Below are 16,983 nucleotides of genomic sequence, written 5' to 3'. Positions count from 1 at the left end.
TTTCTGGCGATGAGAGAAAAATATGAAGAGCGTAGAGACGGTGGCAGCAGCAACGTCGACACGTCTAAATGAAAATTACTACACAAAAGGTATAAATGCATATTTATTAGGCGCCCTTATGTTTTTGCGGAGAGCTGCGGCGGCGGGGGGAATGGAGGCAGCACTTTTTTTCAGCACTCTCGAAAACAATTGGTCGAGGGTCCGGCTTTTGTGCGCGCCCGAAAACTTTTAGCAGTCTGCATTTTAATTATTTGCATACTACATTCGTACGCGGTACGAAAATTATTCTCAATATACATTAGTCTCACAAAAGAAGATTTCTATGTACCAAATCAGAATAATATAGAATTGTTTATTGATACACCAACAATGCGACTTCCATAAGTGCGGAGTCACTATAGTTCGGTTTTATCATTTAAAAACAAACTAAATTTTAATTGAGAAAAATAAAATTTTATTGTAGCCCTTTGCAGCAGTTAATCTTTTTGTTTTATTATTATTGTTGTCATTTTTATAATGTTTCATTTTGTCTTTTTCGTCAGTTGCTGTAAAGATTATTATTATTATTTTAAAAATAAATTTAAAAAAAATAGTAAATAAAATTATTGTTTATAAATTATTGTTTTTTTTTCTGTATTATCAAATATTAAAACATTTATGTTTTTCAAATACGAAATGTTAAATGCGCATGGTTTTCAGGATTTCAATTAACTCGATTTCACTTTTTATACTTAAAATTATCAGTTAACTTATTAAATTTAAATAATTCAATTGTACACATTTTGCCAATTAATTTGAATCATCAATTTTAAATAAATAAATTAACTATTTTTCTTATGAACAATTTATATTCAAAATAAATAAAATATTAATTAATTTATCGATAGATAGATAGTAATTTCTAAGTGAATAAATTGGAATATAATAAAATAAATAATTTATTAAAACCCGGAATAACACGTGTAAAGCTTTATTTAAACATGAAAATTGTGGATTTGTACTGCCGGGATTCTCATCTATTTAATGCATTTATTTTACTTTGCGCTGTAAATATTTAATGTAAAGTAATAATATTCTAATGGTGAAATTATTGATTTGTATTTACCATTGTCATTCGATGCTGATGGTGTTGTTATTTTTTGGAAGAAAATAAGCGTATTGAAATTTTAGATGAACTGGATGCCAATGTAAATTATAAACGCGCGTGTTTCTCAAAATCAATTATCGGCGGATACAAATTGAATTCGAAAATTGGAGAAGAGTGCGGGACAATTAATTGATAATAATCGAGCGATTATGAATGCATTCATTGGGTTTTATGAATCCCAAAAGGATTCCTCGTTGGAATCGTCGAACGAATCTATACACACACACAGGAAGAGAACGTTCGCGTATTTCTCTCGATCGAAACAATATCAACTGGTTTTATGTGGCGATAAATTGAATCGAAGTGAGTTGGAGAGAATCAGAGATAGATTTTCAAAATGAGAGGGAGAGAGAGTTTAGTATCCTACACAAAATGTGCACGCAACAAAATCATTTATTCCAAATAAATAAATCGCAGCGTAGAGCGCAGTTTACGTATGTCCATGCAGAATAGTAAATTAATAAACATATTGGGCAGAAATGGTAAACGCGCTTCGATAATTCACATCTATTCATACGTGTACTCATACACACATACAAAACAGAAACAAAAGCAAATATGAGCATAAACACACACACACGCACGCACGCAGCATTTTGTGTGGAGTTGCGTAATGCTACGCGCTCCGGCGCTTCCGCCAATATTGCCGCAATAATCATAATGTATAGTAATAACAATAATGCTGGTTATAGTGCAGCCCGCGACAAAATTTTAAATCTCTCTCTAGCATACATAACAACAAACCGAAACTATAGCAGCAGATTGTTTCATTATTTCGGTTTAGTTCGGGCAACGCGGCGCAGCGGTCGCCGGATTTATTTCAATTGGAAAAAGTAACGCGATCGCAGTTGCATAATTTCGCTGACAGAAATGCCCGAATTTATAATTTCCGCTCGCAGTTGTTTCCCGAGTAATTAAAACATGCAAAAAAATAAATAGTCGAAATTTCGTTGGCAACTTTATGATTTTAGTGAAAAAATGTTTTAATATTAAGTCATTTCCGGTAAAACCGGATATTATTTTTATTTGTTCTATTATTCTCTAATCGTTGCATGTAATCAGATTAAATTAACCACTATTTCATTTATTTAATATTTATAAATAAAACAAAACATTTTGTATAACAAAAACATACAAGGGCTATTCACTATTTTATGAAAAATAAAAATAATTTATATTTCAGTCTAAGACTAATAATTAAATGAATTCAGTTAAATCATCAGTGTCACCTTTGGCACGCGTGTTTTAGGTTTGCCATCAATGGCATAGAGCAAACTTTTCCTGCAACACTTCGTAAATATTAATTTTTTTACGGAACACCTTGTTTGCTTTTTAGGGTAGGTAAATAACACATAATCAATAAAATAAAAAAAGAGAAATAACATGCATTGTTTACTTAGTAATTATATATTTCCTGGTTTTCACGAAACACCTATTAACTTATTAACATCTATTAATAAACATAGTTTGCGAAATCCTGGTATAGAGTCTCTCCTTTTTTATTTCAGCTGTTTATTCTTACGCCACTCGCACCACTCACGAGAAGTGACGTCCCGCATCCATTCGATTGATTGATGCGAATTTCCGATTGAAACGCAAACAGATGAATTATCGACTGGCGTTTAACAAGTCGGCCGGCATAAATAATTTATGCCGCTTCTAGATTTTGATCGGGGTTCGCACGCCGTTCACTTCGAACCCTTTCCATCCTCTCTCTGACCATTACGATTTCATACAACACCTCCTCCAAACCCCTAGGATTGTCATTGTAACTCCAATATTTTTTTTTGCAGTCGTCCGTTATTTATTCAGCCGATCCGTTGTATCCGTTTCCCCTCCCTACTTTCGTAACTCGACAAAAAATGTTGCAAGAAAAAATAAATCGGGATGGATGCATGAGCACGCTGCAGCCCTGCGAGAGTTATCTAGCCGACTGCGGGAATATAAATATGGATCTGTCATATTTCATATCTCCGACTTAATATTCTGGCCGTGATCACTGGCTACAATGCACCAGCAGAAATGCAGACACTAACAGTTCTTCTCTTTATTCATTCTTTTGTTGCTTGCCTTCTTAGTCTGTCCTCTGGTTTTTTTTGTTGTTCTCGACGTGTGCCTCTAGTTTTTACTTGCTCTTTTTATATATTTTCTGCAGTTTTCATTTGTCGAGTTTCAAAAGCATGCCGGCACATAAATATGTATGGCACACGAAGTTTTTATTAAAAAGTTGTTGGATGCTCCTATTCTCGTATGGCCTGCTTATTTTCTGCAAGAAATACTAACCCAGATTCTTGAAAGTTTTCGACTAGGTGGCAAATTATTTATTATACCTCCAAATATTAGCTTTTTCAATAAGGATATTAGTTTTTTTCTTTAGAATCCATTTGTATTTTTAAAATTATGTTGGTTAAAGACAAAAAATTAATTAAGATTATTTGTCGGTTATTCGATTTAATATGCGACCAGCCTTTTTGCTGATGGAAAAAATTTAAAAAATATGTATTTTCCGGTAAAACCGGAAATTATTATTTTTTGTTTTATTAAATTGAGAACGCTTTAATTTAATTACACGTTTGGAGAAGCTTGTAGTATAGTGTTTATTAGAGTAAATCATGGCTAGTTATAATACAGTATGATACATACAGTAAATCAGAGAGCGGGTAATAGTATTTCAGTTTATTTATTTGGATTGAGATATATTACAATGTTAATTATTCAAAGGTGCATGCCTCTGTAAGCCTTAGCTCTTTTGGCATGACGATAGTTACAATTTTAAATAAAAAGAAAAAAAAGGAAGCGTTACATTTTGGTTAAGTTGCGGGTGAGTGTTTGTTTACATAAAAAGTTTTTCATGATTTGGTATGTGATTGAGTGTTTTGTGATGTTTGATTGTGGGGAGAGTGTTGTGTGTGTGAGTTTTTGTTTGCAGATGAAGTGTGTGTAGAAGAGTGTTTGTGAAGGTGGTGTGTATGAGTAGTGTGTGGGTTACTTGGTGATTTTGTGACAATTGAATGCTGGATTGATGGCTTCTGCGAGTGCGGTGAGGATCGGATATTAGAGAGCGGGTACAGATATGTTGCCGCTTATATACCCTAACCAGGTAGAGCTCTTATCAGACCTTCCCGGAATACCAGCTACGGGCTTGAGTGGGGCGCGCCATACCGGGCTTGTAGGTGACGTCATATAAGCGGGCTGGAGTGAGCACCACACACGTAATTAGATTTAATTGATTTTAACATAATTCTGCACATATATTAGCTTTTAATCTTAATTACGTAAATCGTATGTAAGGGCTTCAGGTAAATTTTGCTTATTGGATATATGTAGGTTAATTAGATTTCCATTAAGTTTTATTTTAATTACAATTAAGTTCCAACGATCCATCTCAAAGTGAATTACGTTAAAAGCCTTTTAATTAACGCTTGATGAAGGTAAATATTTGTCACCAGATTTGCTCACCGAATGTCTCCATTTTTTCCTCTTGCTTCTCAGATTTTTTTTTCGTGTCTCGTATGAAATGCAAGGTTTCGCCTAGTTGAATTTTAATAAAACACTTCTATTGGTCGCCTTCGTTGCGCAGGAAAGTTTCATTCCCTCCATCGAGAAAATTATGATTTTGCCGCGGTCTAATTGTCCCGTTTTAATTGAATTTGGCACAAAGTAAATCCACGTTTCAGCTATTTTCTTATACCCGAGTTCCTCATTGCTCTCCTTCTTTTCTCTTTCCCTTCTTTTCCCATTTTTTTTGTGTGTTCTACTTTCTGCTGCTCGTAATAAAAGTTATTAAATAGAATGTAAGAGCTACATGAAACGGTAGAACGGCGGCAGTCGACAACCTGGTATGTAGTGTATATGTCTATTGATTGCATCGAATCCAATTTAAAACATGAAACATCGGCGGATGAAATTCAAAAGAAGCAAAATATAAACGGAAAACAAGTAGTGCACTTCAAATGAATATGTGCTTTTGTTTTTTAGGGATTTCTGTTTTGTACATCCGGATTTGATGAATTTAATTAAATAGATGCTAGAATTCGGTTAAAAAAATCAATTTGTTACTAAACTAAAGTTTATAATATCAATTATATTTCAGAATTTTATGATTTTAGAGCAAACATTTACAATTTTGTTTAAAAATGTATTTTATTTCGAAAATAATTTAATTTATAATTAGTAAAACCATTAGTAGTTTCATTTCTACAAGAAGAAAATAGAGAGGTTATTAACATATTTCAATGTAAATAAATTTTAAAAAATGTATGAAACTATTGGTCTTTGTGTTCTTTCCTGCTGGAATGTTCGCTATATTTCAAATTAAATTGCATTTGGAAAATGCAAGATTCTGGCTTATTAGCGAAGCATTTCGCAATCGGATTATTTACTTCGCATTCTCTGCGTTTTATTGTGGAATCTGCATACGTACGGATGCTGCGAGCATGAAATTCGGTCGGCCGCAATTGCATAATTACGGATATCATTAGTTCCGTTGGAAGAATGTTCTCACGATTCCGTGCATTCATCATAAAATAGGTCCGAGGTCTCGGCCCCGCATCGATCCTCTTCCGATTGTCGTAAATTATTCACGGGCCGTAGTAGTTTGTAGCGCAATCGGATATATAAGTACATCTTCGAAAATGGACAATTATGTGAATATTTCATTGAACCGTTTACGTGCAGCGCTACAAGAAGGCCTTTGTTGCTGTTGCTGTTATCGATCGTAAAATTAAAGGACGATTGATCGACGTTTTTTGTAAAGTTGACCCTATGATTAATTTATTACTGCATTTCAGATCCAATTGGAGCAGGAAAATGTATGAATATAGGAAGGTAATAGAATCAAGTGTACCACATGCCATTGTTGTAGGTCCTCAATTACGATGCTTATTTCTCTCGAACCTACTATGATAGAATTTTGGTTATTGTCTTTTTTTTCGGTATTTCCTCGGGGTCGATACACGATTTTTGCATAACGTGCAATCGCTTATGTCTGCACTGCATACAAATATTCCCCCTTTCACCATTACTGACACGCAACATTATTACATCGTCCGCTGAGAGAGATTGCTCTTGGATCGCAATTCCTTTTAACAATTTCGCTTTTAATAATTTACGTTACGTAAGTGAATGCAGGGCCGCATTTCGGTTTATTACATGACACGATGTTTAACACACGAGCCCGCACATATAGATAGATACCTGAATATTTTAAAGGGCCGCTCAAATAAAATTGCCTTGCACGTATTCATTTGGGGAGATTGGTGTTTCTGTGTTGGTATGTTGTAGAACGATACTATTCTTTGCTTCAGTTAATATTTGCTGTATCAATGAAATATTATATTTAAAAAAAGCAATAGAAAGATAATATTTTTGAAGCCTCTGTTTTATTTTCCAATAGTTTAGAAGAAATGTAAATTGCGATGAAAATAGTTTCTACAAAAGCCGTTGCAAATCGAATCGGTATAAAATGAATCCATATTTACAGTCAGGTTACTATAGGGTTTAGTTCTATAAAAGAATAAAATCAGCAATTAATAAGCGTTATTTCACAGCGGCGTTATTGTGAAACGGCGTAAATTGAGCCGGCGTAAAACGACGTTTACCTGTACTATGAAACTGTAACTAAAAGAAAGTATAATACGATTTTAATAATACTATTTACAGCAGCTCTAAAAAGAAGAAAATTACAATTACAATTTTCACTGAAACGTTGAATAGTTAGTTTAGTTGAAATGTTAGTATTACATTTAAATAGGATGAAATGAGCAACAAAAGTAATAGGATGTTCATTTTAGAAACGTTTTCATTGTTAAATGGAATAACTGAAAACCTCATTGTACTTTTAAACAAAACCGAATGTAGTTCACAACAATTATTCCAATTCCGTTAATACCCCTCCACATACACATACTTACGCGATCACGAATTACAAAACTTCGTTAATAAAATTCCAAACTTTATAATCTCCGGTCAGAGCAGTTTTTGCTGATGCTGCTGCTATTATTGTACTTTTATGTATATTTATATAAAATCCCTTTCAATAAAATGTATGAGAAACATTTTAATACAATATGTGACAGGGAGGCATGTCCCTTTCATCCCCTAATCCCGTTTGCGAAATGAAAGCGCGATTAACTTCGATCTACCAAAACTTCGCGACCGATCTCCTCCTCCTCCTTTGCCACTTCTTCTTTCATGACCGGCGCTGCTGCTGCCGCCACCACCCACCCAAAAACCCCGTTATAAATGACTTTCCGAATGCGCCATTTCTCGGCGCGAACTTTGCCAATTGTGAAGAAGGATCCCTTCCACGCTCATTAGTATTTAATTCGCATTTCACCGAGCAAATAAATCGCCATCCGAAACCCGCTTATAAAATACTAGAGGTACACGTTTGAAACTCCATCTTGATTATTGAGAATAATAAATAAATAAACATTAAGGCAATATTTTGAGAACACGATGATTTTACTCATTGTATAGCATGTTGTGGTTGATGGTTGTTGCTGTTTAATTTTTTTGTTTGTTCTTGTTGCGGTTATGGTAGCGCACGGTTTCTCTGGTATTATTGTGAAGAGCGGGAGCGTTGGTTTGAACGCGACGGTGGGTCGGTCGGTTTAATTTGATGGCCGTGTTTGACATGTCCGTGCCCAAAAACACGTCTTGTAGTTTCCTACCGGAGAGACCAGAGATCCTTCCATAGTAATTACTAAAGTTCGAATAGAGAAGCCGACCTCCTCCTCAACCCATACTGAAACCACCACCCACACACATACACAGTTTGCTAACGTCAAAGTGTCGGTCCGTTTTCTGGGGGTTCTGGGAAAAGGCTTCGAAGTCGACGGCGGCGAAAACCCGGCGCCTCCACCACTACCGACACGCTTCTGGCAGAATGCCCGAAGCGGCGTTAATTAAAAATAAATTAAAGTCAGTTGCTAAAAAGGGAGGAATTTGAGGGGGTTGGTGCGTGGGTCTATGCGAGAGAAAGAGAGCGGTGGTCTTGTTTTGGCAAAACTATATTTGGGTTTGGGTTTCTCGGGTGGAGGGATTAAGTGAGCGAGAGAGAGAGAGAACCGTTGCACCAGTCATAAGCAGGAGTTACACAACTGGATGCCATTATCGAAGTTTATATTTTATTGAGTGGATTTATGCGGCTGCCCTGGGGATGGCAAGGGAGTAGTGTGGTGAGAGAGGAAGTGGGGGTCGTGCCTTAGGATTTTCCTAATAAATGAAATGGTTTACGTGTAGTATTCCAAAGCCGATTATCAAACTACTTGAAGGCTTTATTTCAACGGGAGCCGATCTCCGCCTCTTCAGACTTTCTTCCATCTCCATTGACATAATAAAATGTAGAGGACTTGGAAATTATATTTGTTAATTATTCCTTGAATTTATTTTATAAAATTTATTGCATACATATCTATATACTACAAATTTAGATAAATCTGACTGAACTGAATACATCAATATTTCGCATCAGTCCGATTTGAAAATTTCAAAATAAATAAATTTGAATTGAGATTTTGCTCAAATAAAGTAAAAAAATATTATATAAATTTTAAAATCCTCGATCAGTGCAGCTCCAAACAGTGTTACTCTATGTCAGGTATTGTTGTTCATTTGTAATATGATATATTAAACATATTATTTACCATTTACTCTGAAATCTACTTCGTTGTTATAGGTTTTGACAGGTTATATGGTTAGGAAACACCTCATTTGCATCTTGATGATTTATCTGTAGATGCGCACGAAAAATAGTGAGTAATTTTTATAAATAAATTGGAAACAAAATAATGAAAGACAATGCAATTATTTGAGAAATATATTTTAATAAAATTTTCAAATATTAAATTACATTTTTCATATTATTTGTTTTTGCTACTTACGGCTATTTAGATAAATACTTGCCAAGTATCATGTAAAATTCATATAAAAAAATGTAAAAAGTGGAAAAGCTGTTATCAATTATTTTACATTTTTTTTAAATAAATTCTTAACGTCTCATTGAATATTTTATTTAGAAAGTTTATTTTAAATTAAATTATTCATTACCAGTTAAGAAATGCTAAAATCTAAATTTATATAATAGCAATAAGTATTGTATTTGAAATTTAATAATATTAATTTTTATGAATTTATGAATTTATTTCATTTAATTTGTTCAAGTAATGAATAAATTTGCAATTTCAAATACACTTGCTGTATTTACTGTTGGGCGAAATGTGCACTCTAAATTAATTGAGTAGTTGGTTGGACGTAACATAGACTGTAAAGGTAGATCCGTTAGACTCGGAAAAGCATTGTCGAAATACATGTTTAGTTACTCTCTTTCTCTATACATCCCGTATGTGTTTTTGGTTGTGCATGTTCTTTATTTGACTATGCGTTTTTTTAGTATTTCCTTTTTGTAGATTCAACCCGCAAACCGTGTACGCTAGAAGGCCATAAAACAGCCACTACTAGGTCACTAATTCTGTGTGTTTGAAACTGCGCATTTATACGACGACCGACATGTGCAAACACCCCCAGGGAGACATTTAAGCTTTGTGTTTGCTTTATCAAAGTCTTAACTTCGTTCGCATTCCCGTTAGTTCTATCTCTCTTTCTGTTTTCCTCTCACCTTTTTTAACCTTCCTTTTTTTTCTCACCCCTCCTTCCTTCTCCGTTTCTTCTGCCTCTCCTACCCTGCTCACTCTTATACATACACATGAATTCACCGTGTCTACGCTCCCCAACCACATACATCCGGCATCCGTGTTTGGGTTTTCTTGATTTGAAAGTCACAGTTGGAATTCAAATCCCCCATATTACCGAACTAAATCCCGAAACTAGCAACCAAAAGGAATAGCCTTTCGAAGGCAAAAGGGAAGGGAAAAGAAAGAAGAAAAATTGGGAGATCGAGAACGAAACAGTGGGGGCGGCCAAATTGAAATTCCTATGGTCCAGATTTAGCGACGTCTCACGCTCAACGGTTTACAATTATGTGATTCTTATATCAATTGATTTCGTCCTAGTTTCAGTCATATTGTAAACCATATTAATTTATTAAATTTATAATATACTGATTCTCAATTGAATAGTCATAAATTTGATTATAAGTAATTGCGAAATTCGACAACAAATTATTGATATACAAATTAAGCAACTCTAACATCGAAATACTCCAGTAAAATTGTCATACATAGTGATTTGAAAATTTTAAACGTTTAAAAGTATAATTACAAACTATAGTGAAAGGTACCATTACAATTGTACCGCTAAAAATATTGGTTACTGTTCTTCTATAGAAAGATTGTAAATAAAAGTAGAAGTTATAAAAAAAAATAATTGCAACACCGTAATAAATAAGCCTAGAAAATTATTTTGTTAATTCTGACAATTAATTTCATTTCATTGTGTATATCCCACTACCTATATTTTATATTGTTACCTTTAATTAAAGTATTAATTATTTTATGTGCCGTAATTGAGGAAATGAGCTAAAATATGAAGACGATGAATTTTTGACGCTCGAAAATAGAATATTTGACAATTAATTGTAGGAAATTGCTAATTGGTATAAATTTCACTCTGTGGCCGTTTGATATCCTATAGTATGGGCTCTAATTGGAGCGTTAATTAATGCATGTAGAATGCGTAGTTATCCAGTAATTTCAACAATAATTTTGATTGTAACAACTATGGGACGATGAAATGTAACTTTCTTGGCAATGCGTTAAATTAAGTTTGAGGAATTCATTACGTAACGTAAGGAAGCGAATAAAAAATTGGCCCGAAGTGTAATTAAAAGCGTGTCTCGTGACGGGAAAATAATAAACGATTAGGGAACTTTTTTGCGTCGCCCTCCATACCGCTCACATAATGAACTTTGAAAATAACGTTTTAATCTTGTTAATCTGGCGGCAATCAAGGGCCGAAGTTCGGTCGAAAGAAAAAAGGGTTCTCTCCGCAATAATTATAATGATAATAATAATATTCAACTTATTATTTTTTTGCAACCCTCGCAAGAGTCCACCCCGTGTTACTTATTACATCTTCCCGAAAGCTTATTTTTTCTTTTTTCATCCTTTCTCCTTCTGCCCCCTTTTCCAAACGTCGCCTTTCCGCGACAGAGAGCTTCTTCTTCCGTTCTCTTTAACAAATGAGAAGGAAATTAATTCCGCGCGAAGATATTGTCCGTGTGCTCCGGCGAGCATTTAATATTTTTTAAACGTTTCCAGCTTTTTCGCGGCACTTGAAGTTTTAATTATGGTTATTAAGTTGGCGTGTTAAATGGAATAAGTTTGCGTTTCGCCCGTAAATATGCTCCCTCTCCCTATCGACCCACACAACCCTCAGGCGAAGAAAAACTGGATGCAAAAAAATAAAGGAATCATTGGTTTCTTTATGCTGTAATAACTTAAATTAGGTAATTTTAGTATTTGGAGTTAAATATAATTAGGATTGTTTAATTATCTATCAGTAGTATTAGTTAGTTGTTGGTACCCCTTGTTATGTGGTTTCATTTTTTTTTCAGTTACAATTATTTCCAGAAAACACTCTAATATCCATAAATTTAGTATGGATGCAACATGAAATGAACATTAAATTGTTTACAATTAGAAAATGGTATATTTTCTGGATAAACATTGATTGAAATTATTTTAACAATATTTTATTTATAAAGAAAATGATCAAATTAGTGAAACATTTAAGAATTAGTTATTCTTAGAATACGATTTTTTTTTCTACGTTATTTTTTGTATAGTTTTCAGGTGGACGTAAATCGAGGTATTATTGTAGATATATATATATATTATTTCGGATTTCAAGTGTAACTTGGCAATGTTTTTGGTAAATATTAGTGGAGGTGTAAATATTTGGCGCCGGGTGAAAATCCTAGATAAAATGCACCCATAATAGGTTTTAGTTTTGCAGCGGCTTAAGCATAGACCGTGGATTAGCGTTTAATTGTTTACCGACGGAGTAAATTTCGAATTTATTTGTAAACAGGCGTACGGGCCGTGGACCGCGCGGGGATTCACCGCAAATTGGATTATTTAATTAATTCTGAGCTCATCTCTTCTCTCTCTGGTCGAGCAGATAAAACGGGCGGAAAATAAAGAATACCGAATGTGCATATCGTAACAAAGCATGTTTTATTTTTTGTTTGTTTTCTGTTTGGACTGGTCTTCATGCAAAGCGCGTTTCCTCGTATCTCTTCTGCATTTTTTTATATAAAATAAATCAATTTCCTACATGAATAAACTCTTGGAGATAACATTTTTATTATTTTTTTTTATTTCGATTTTAATTGACTGTATTATACCATTACCCATACCATTATACTATTATTACTGATATTTTTTTTTTATGAAAAAATACATTTGAAGAAATTCATGGAATTCGATAAAGTTTAATTAGATTTGAATATAGAGAAATTTAAACTAAAATTGAGTAGAAGTTATTGAGCCAATTTATTATTCATTTTTGATTGAATATGGGAGTGTCGTAATTTATTATGCATGACGATAAATTCTGCACAGCAATTACAGCAATATCGATTTAGATACATGAATAACATGCATTATCCAAAGTGTCCACGAGGTTCGATAAATTTCAAACGCGCTATCAAAAATTCAACGCTACCACGCAATTTACTTAACATTACTGTTACACCTTTAAATGTACAGTTACAAAAAAATAGTTGTTAATCTGTTTTATTATAAGATTTCAAATTTTCAAAAAATTTATCTTATGAAACGTTACCAACTTATATTTTCGAGTAATATATTTTTCTTTTGAGGTTAAAACACTTTTCATTCAATATTTATATAGTACGATTAATGTTATAAAAGTAGCGTTACTTTTTATTTTATTATTTAATCATTTTACTGTAATTTTACAACAGTTATATTACGTTTGTAAACTTTAATTCTTACATCTTATATTGGTATTATTTTGTGATGTACAAGATATTAGTAGTGAAACAAATAAGTGGTGTAGGGTGAAATGGGAGTTGACGATGAAGCGATCGCTTGTTATCCACTCGAGTTGTACGAAGAGAAAGAAAATATAAAGATAAAGAAGCGACTTGTCCATTTTATTGGACGGTTCCAAATTGTGCTCTTAGTTTTAATATCTTTCTCCATTGAAAAATTGATATTTCCCTGGAGGAAGTGGTCGGATGCGGAAGAGGATCGATCCTTTCCGTACATTTTCCGCGTTACTAGCGACCAAATAATAGAATAGAAAGACATATATTGTGGAAAAAAAAAACGTGCACTGTGTGAGCGTGCATAATTGAAATGAGTATGTATATTTGTGGAGGATGAAAACAATTTCGTGGATTAGGACGAACCGTCACGTAAGGTCGTGTACATGTGTGCAAGGTCTGCACATTTACATTATGTATTAACACGGCACGTGTAAATAACCAGCCACCCGTTACACCTTTGTCGGCAGCTGACACTTTTCCCAAATACGTTTCCTTCTCAAGATCCTTCGAATATCTTCCAATACTCAACTGGATTTAAAAAGAATTGACTAAAGTTGGACTTCAACAGGAAACTTTATCAGTTATCAATATTTATCTTAGATTACATAAACTTATTGTATGCAATCATTGATACAAAAAACGTTAGTATTCAATCGATATTTGTAAATAATTTATTCAATTAATTACATTAATAATAATTATTGAATTAATTATTTAATATTTAAAATTAGCGTAATCTAACATAAGAAAACAAATATCGATAAAAAGAAAGTAATTATTTATGAAAGTTAATTCGCAATCTGTAAATTTAAAATTGACATTAAATGGATAAGCTTTCCCGGTGGATAGTTACCATTATGATGATTTTGAACATAATAAATTACTTAAATCAATATACTAAATTTAGTGTTTTGCAACGCTTCAGCGTGTTTGTGGTTTTACTGTTGTCGAGTAGACTAATAGCCAGAACATTAGTATGTAATTCCAGTCTATCTTGGTATCTACTTAAATGTTGGTATTGCATCCTCGACCATGTCTATATGGTTAGGTATTTTGATTGGAACCTTTGTATAATTTGTATGATCGATTAACCGGCAGTATTTGTATATAAGTAATGTGTTTTCCACTGATAATTACGACCTTTTCCCTAGAAGCCAGTTGAGTTTTCTAAACTTTGTTTCTAATTGCTCCCTCTTAGCCTGAATATGATATTTCCAGGTGAGTCTTCTGTCGAGATGTTGCTTTGGGCAGATCTTGTCCATTAAGCCTTACAGTTGGGTGTCTATCATTTCGTTAACTGATATTCTCCATTTCTGGCTTTAAGCCATTCTTGTAGCTTATCTAAATTTTCCTGTAGATATTCAGATGCAACTGCTGCATTCTCATCTGATGCCAAGATTGCTGTATCATCAACGAAAGTTGCAATCATAGTAATGCTAGTTTTAGGAATATCTGCCGTGTAAAGTGGTGGTAAAGCAGTGGTCCTAAAACACTTCCCTGCAGAACCCCCCGATTCTAATGGATATAAATCGGTGTATTTTTCTTCATTTTTTACCTGAAATATTCTAATATCGAGGTATGATAATAGAGGTATGTAGAAGTAGATTTTTATTCTATAAAAAACTTTAGTCTTGCATTCTTCTTTTATGCCATTGTCATCAATTTCTATATTATTATCTGTAGTTTTACGTTCGAAGGGAAGATTGGTTCGAACGAGTAGTTAATAACGGTGTAAGCCACTGGATGAATAATCGATCTGGACTCTACATCCCGTCCGAAAGTTCCGAATGCATAATAAAGGGAGGGGAAGGACTGAGAGAGTGATCCAAGTAGCTTAATCGAATCAAATGTTGGAAAGCGCAGTACACATCCATTAAGGTACATGAAGATGTAATGACTCTCCGTTGTCCTGCCACAATACACAAACATACACATTCATTCACGTATACGTATAGATATATATGTATATAACGCAATTTAGCTTGTGAATGCGATATGAATGATGATTACTCACAGCCACACACATATACACGTACGACTACCCACATCAAAAACCGGTTCTCCTCATCATCATCGTCCCACGTCCTGAGTCTTTGTAATCCGTCCTCTCCCACTTTTGCCAACGTTAAAAGGGATGTTTAATGTAAACCCACGTAACAAATGCTAGATGACAAATTTAATGAAAATGTGCATCTGCTTATGCAGTATTTGTTACAATTATTCTATTTTATTTACTTATTTATTATTAATTTGATAATTTCAAATACATGGATCATGTTATACGAAATACAAATGAGAATTTATATAAACTCAATAGAAAGAAACCAACAACTAGTAGTGTTTCTTTTTTGATACTTTGTTTTTTATTTAAGCAATTCGCTTATTTATCTACTCCACACATGTAGTTTTTGCAATATTTTTATATCTTTTAAAACGAAAAATGAAATAAATTTAGAACTGGTGATAAAATTAATATAATTGAGTTAATTTTGTTAAAAAAACAATTTTGGTTTAATCTGTGTGGAAATAAATAATGATATTTTTTTTTAAATGATACTTTAATCAAAGCCTACTAATCGAAATCCCGAATAATAATCATCGAAATTGTTTTAGGGAATATTTAAATAATTATTTTGCACTTTGAGGTGTTTACTTCGATAACGCATTGCAAGAAGTTTGCTGCTCGGATGAGAACAGAAAGTTTCGGTTCTCCCTCTCAACAAAAGGAAGTGGCGTCCAGAACCTTACCATGTCAGGGACTCACGCCCAGCCGGGCGTGGAAGATTTTGTTAATTTTCTTTAGTGCCCGTCGTGTTACAGCATTTTTTAATATGCACATTGTTTATTATTTATGTGCTTATTGATAAGTGCCCTCGCGTGTGTACAATTATCAGTTTAAATTACAGTTTTCAATGACAACATTTTTATGTAAATTCTTTAATCTTTAAAGTGTTTTTAAAAACTTATCATTATTGTGATTACGGTTTTTTAAATTATTGCGTTTAATTCAACGTTTAACGTCTTTCAATTAATCAGAATTCGCTTATTTATAAAACATGCATGTAGTTTTAGTAATTTTTACCATTATTTGAAATTGATTTAATACAATGCTTATGGATTATTAGTTTATTATTGAAAATGAGAAAAGAAAAACGATTGGTAGTGTTAGAATTTTGGTGGACAAAAATCAAATCACGTATGCAAATTTCTTGTAGCGGGTAACCCCAGATGTCGATTCCTCTCGATTTTTTCTCTCTCACCCTTAACTCTCGCCCTAATGGTATTTGAGTGATGAGGTGGGTCCTCCGTGATTGCAAATTCCTGATTCGATTTGTCCAATCACATTGAAACCGTCTTCTGTGACGCCAAAGATAATTCTTTTTCTTCCTTTTCATCACTTTTCTCGCATAGGTTATGTCTTTCTCTTCATCTCTCTCTATTTCTCATTCATTCGCAGCGATTAGATTGGAATGGAAAGAAAAATATTTGAATTCCGAAGCGCACTAAAATTTCGATTCGTTTTTTTAGTTTGAAACTTTCAGCATTCCCAAAATTATGTTGTTTTTAATTTTAATATGCTTTTTGTCCGCATACACATGTCAATGTGCAATTCGTCTCGGAGAATCGGTAATCCGTTATTCACGAACGTACACAATAATTTAATGAAAATCTAAACAATTTTTGGTTTTAAATCTATCGTATATATAAATTTGTAACTTAATGCAGGTTACATTAAATTAACGAACTTCTTAATTCATAGAAACATTTTCTTTTTCATATCTGTTAGTTTTTCTAAAAGGAAAAACGTAAAAGAAAATTAACTATTTTGTATTTGCATACAGTTCTGTAAACTTTACTA

The sequence above is a fragment of the Nicrophorus vespilloides genome, unplaced genomic scaffold, assembly GCF_001412225.1.
Source record: "Nicrophorus vespilloides isolate i.1.1-1 unplaced genomic scaffold, Nicve_v1.0, whole genome shotgun sequence".
In the NCBI taxonomy this organism is placed as follows: domain Eukaryota; kingdom Metazoa; phylum Arthropoda; class Insecta; order Coleoptera; family Silphidae; genus Nicrophorus; species Nicrophorus vespilloides.
Note: the sequence above shows the minus strand (reverse complement) of the source record.